Source organism: Kogia breviceps, chromosome 10 (assembly GCF_026419965.1).
Source record: "Kogia breviceps isolate mKogBre1 chromosome 10, mKogBre1 haplotype 1, whole genome shotgun sequence".
In the NCBI taxonomy this organism is placed as follows: Eukaryota; Metazoa; Chordata; class Mammalia; order Artiodactyla; family Physeteridae; genus Kogia; species Kogia breviceps.
This window is the reverse complement of record NC_081319.1, coordinates 50,056,496-50,060,701: the sequence shown is the minus strand read 5'-3', so window position 1 is coordinate 50,060,701 and position 4,206 is coordinate 50,056,496. Positions and strand designations below refer to the sequence as shown.

At 41.3% G+C, this 4,206-nt stretch overlaps 1 pseudogene; it reads left to right on the top strand.

Annotated features, from left to right (window-relative positions):
- Positions 1–358: 358 nt before the first annotated feature.
- LOC131764351 (NF-kappa-B-activating protein-like) lies at positions 359–1,785 on the top strand (annotated as a pseudogene).
- The last annotated feature ends 2,421 nt before the right edge of the window (positions 1,786–4,206 follow it).

The following is a 4,206-nucleotide window of genomic DNA, read 5'->3' as shown; positions in this document are numbered from 1 at the left end:
GATACCCTGATCCTGGGCTTCTGCCTCGAAAACTGTGAGAAATTTCAGTTGTTTATAAGCCACCTGGTCTACGCTACTTTGTTACAGCAGCCCGAACACACTATGACACCTTTGTTTCTGTTTTTCCTGACTCCCGGCCACTCCCTGCCGTGGAAGATTTTTAGAAAGTGGCACACGACCAGTATTGCTATCATTATTTTTGATGATTTTTATATCCCATCGAAGTAATAGAAATACACAAAATAAAAGGAAGGGGAGGGTGTCGTGGCTGCTGGGCCCGGGAGCGAAGGCAACGGAGATCTTCCCAGCTCGCGAGAGCGACCCCTTCTCCCACGGCTTCAGAGACCCAGCAACAGCTATGGCTCTGGTGTCTGGCTCCCGCAGCCCGGAGTGGGAGGCCTTGGGCTCCAGGGGGAAGTGTCGCAGTTCGTCGAAAAGCCCTAAGCCCAGCAAATCCTCTCGCTTCCCGCGGGGCTGCCGTTCTCGCTCGCACTCTTGCTGTCAGTCCGGGGACCGGAATGGCCTTAGCCATCAACTGAGTGGCCCCAGCCAAGGCTCCCAAAACCAGTCCTACCGTTTCCGCTCACGGTCACGCTCTCGAGAGCGGCCCTCCGCACCGCCGGGCGCCCCTTTCGCTTCGGCCTCCTCGTCCACCTATTACGGCAGCTACTCACGCCCCTACGGTAGCGACAAGCCATGGCCTAGCCTCCTGGACAAGGAGAGGGAAGAGAGCCTGCGACAGAAGAGATTAAGTGAGAGAGAGAGGATTGGAGAATTGGGAGCTCCTGAAGTATGGGGACTTTCTGCAAAGAATCCAGAACCAGACTCTGATGAACATACACCAGTAGAGGATGAAGAGCCAAAGAAAAGCACCACTTCAGCTTCTACTTCAGAAGAAGAAAAGAAGAAGAAGAAGAAGTCTAGTCATTCAAAAGAAAGATCCAGAAAAAGATCCCCCTGAAGTATGGGGACTTTCTGCAAAGAATCCAGAACCAGACTCTGATGAACATACACCAGTAGAGGATGAAGAGCCAAAGAAAAGCACCACTTCAGCTTCTACTTCAGAAGAAGAAAAGAAGAAGAAGAAGAAGTCTAGTCATTCAAAAGAAAGATCCAGGAAAAGGAGGAAGAAAAAAATCATCTAAAAGAAAACACAAGAAGTATTCTGACGATAGTGACAGTGACTCTGATTCTGAAACAGACTCCAGTGATGAAGATACAAAAAGGAGAGCAAAGAAAGCCAAGAAAAAGGAAAAGAAGAAGAAACGCAGATTGAAGAAATATAAGAAAAAGAAGTCTAAGAAGAGCAGAAAAGATTCCAGTGATTCAAGTTCTAAAGAGTCCCAAGAAGAGTTTCTGGAGAATCCCTGGAAGGATCGATCAAAGCCTGAAGAACCCTGAGATTTGATTGGCCCAGAGGCTCCCAAAACACTTGCTTCTCAGGATGATAAACCTTTGAACTATGACCATGCTGTGTTACCTGGTGAAGGTGTAGCTATGGCTGAATATGTAAAAGCTGGAAAACGTATCCCACGAAGAGATGAAATTGGCTTGACATGTGAAGAAATTGCATCATTTGAATGCTCGGGTTACATAATGAGTGGTAGCAGGCATCGCCGAATGGAGGCTGTGCGACTGCGAAAAGAGAACCAGATCTATAGTGCTGAGGAGAAGAGAGCCCTTGCATCCTTTAACCAAGAAGAGAGACGAAAGAGAGAAAACAAGATTCTGGCCAGTTTTCGAGAGATGGTATACAGAAAAACTAAAGGGAAAGAGGGCAAATAAGGATTTTTTGATTGTTCATCAGACATTTTTAACAACAAAAAAGAAAGTTTGGGTTCCATATATACACACAAAAGGATGATCATGATCTGAAAAAGCTTTACAGTGTTACTGTGCCTTCTATTTAATTCTTTCAGTCCTTCTATAAAAAGCTACTTATTGATGTAACTTTAGCAAGCTCTTTGGGTTATTTTGGATTGACCAAAACAACCTTCTGGTTTAAAAATCCAAATTATGAATGAAACTCTACTGTGTTGGGGGAGGTGGCATTGAGAGAAGGTGCTGGTGATTTGAGAAACTGCACTTTCACACCACGGGACAGTGCTCCCATTAGCTCTACATGGTGCCCACTCCCCAACCCATACCAACTGAACTTGGGAGAAATTATCATTCCTCTCTGTTGAAGGTGTTATAAATGGGCTTGTTAGAAACACACAGGAGGCCACTTTTGTTAACAAAATGAAGGCATGGCTGAAAAAAGCAAATCTGGAATTTGAAGGTTGACTTGTATATTACAATATTATTGTCAGCTCTGGAAGTAATGTGTTTTGATTTTAGTCCCTACCTCCACTCCAAAACCAACAAACAAACCAAAAAGCAAACTAACCCACAGACTTGTTGAATTGAAAATGTGAACCTTAGTTTTAAAATTCTCAATAGGTTAATTAAAAATGGTCATTTCAAATATAAAAATAAATAACTAAATAAAAATAAAAGGAAGGGGAGAGAGACAGAGAATGGAGGATAACTAAGAAGTATCTTAATTGACAGAACAGAGAAAGCTAAATATGCTTGAGCTAGTGGTGGTGGAGGTGGAGGTGGTGGCTGGGTTGTGAAAACCGAAAGAAGCAAGCCAACTCCTGCCACAGCCAAACTCTACCCCCAGGTGGACATAGATTTGGTGCATCGGGTACTTCTCAAGTCGGGGAAGCCACACGGGAGTGGAGCACAGTAAACTTAGTTGAAGGTTTGCTTAAGGAGCAGTGGGAAATGTGGATCTCTCCATCTTTCCTACCAAGTCAAGTGACTTGCCTTTCCCCCTCCCTGGGAGAAGCCTGGATATTTACCCTCTCAAGATCTTAAGTTTAGAAAGGCTGAGCCTTCAGACCCTGAGGCACAAAGAAGGTTAGGAGTGGAATTCTAGTACCAAAAGCAAGAGATTAAGTAACAATTTGCCTGATAAAAAGTGAGCCCCCAGCTCCCCATCCCTGTTCAACTCCCAAACCTGGAAGTCAGCTTTATATAACATAGTGGTATTCCTCTCTAGGGAAACTGGCCTGCTCAAGATAAAACATCTCCAAGACCTCTCGCCATTGACCTTTGGTGGTCCCACAAATCAGTGGCCTGGTCACTGCCTGATCAATTTATAACGAAGTGCATCATTGGCAAGTGCTACTGCTCCACCATCACCATCATCCCCCAGGAAACACACGGTAAGTTTCCAAACAGTTTAATGTATGTTATCAAGAACCAAGGATGACCCAGCATTTGGGAAAACCTTTAATGTGGATAGAGATAACATTCAAAAACGAGGGAAAAGAATGTAGAAGAAAAATAGACAATGCTATGAGGAGGAAAAAACAAAGAATTAATTAATATCCCCAGCTGATAAAAAAGGAAAAATATTGCTTATGTTATTTTCCAAGTAAATGTAATAAAAGAAAGACTATGGAGGGAAAGAAAGAAATATCAGAGAGAAAAATGATAATAGCATAAACTTAAAATACAGTAGGCAGACTTAAAGATAAGTTAAGGAAGCAGAACATAAGGAAGAGATTAACATTAGGAGAAAAAAATTAAAGATGTGTCTCGTCTGTTAAGGATAAATACTATGGCGATAACAACACACACGGGAGGCACACAGTGAGCTAAAGACCAAACTGCATAATAATTGCATTAGGGAAATTATTAATTCATTCATTAATTATGCTACTGATTACATTTAAATATTGAAAGTCAATTTTAAAAGAATTTTTCTTTCTTTTTCTCCAGTCACCTTTAGTCTAAGCAGACTAGTTTACCAGTATACTTAACACTTTGTACATTGTGTTCTACATATTTCAATTTTGATGGTAGAATGGTTACAGTAATGGATTTGAAATCCAAATAGATTTTGCAATTTTCCTTTATAAACGTGTCTAACTGGGGCAAAAGTCTTTAGCCAGTTAAATAATCAATAATAACAATTCTATAGCTCTGTGCGGTGTACATTGGAGTAAATATAGGTGTTAAATATTTATGCCAGGATTCAATACCATGTGTCTGCTTGTCTTATTTTAGAGACAGACTGTCAACTCAAAAGCAATTAAAACAATCATATATTTATTGATTGATATTTAGGAACATATTTTATCTTCTCTATTTAGAGGTTAGTTGCATTTTAAAAGAAATTTTGGGTATTGTCATTTATTTAATAATAGAATT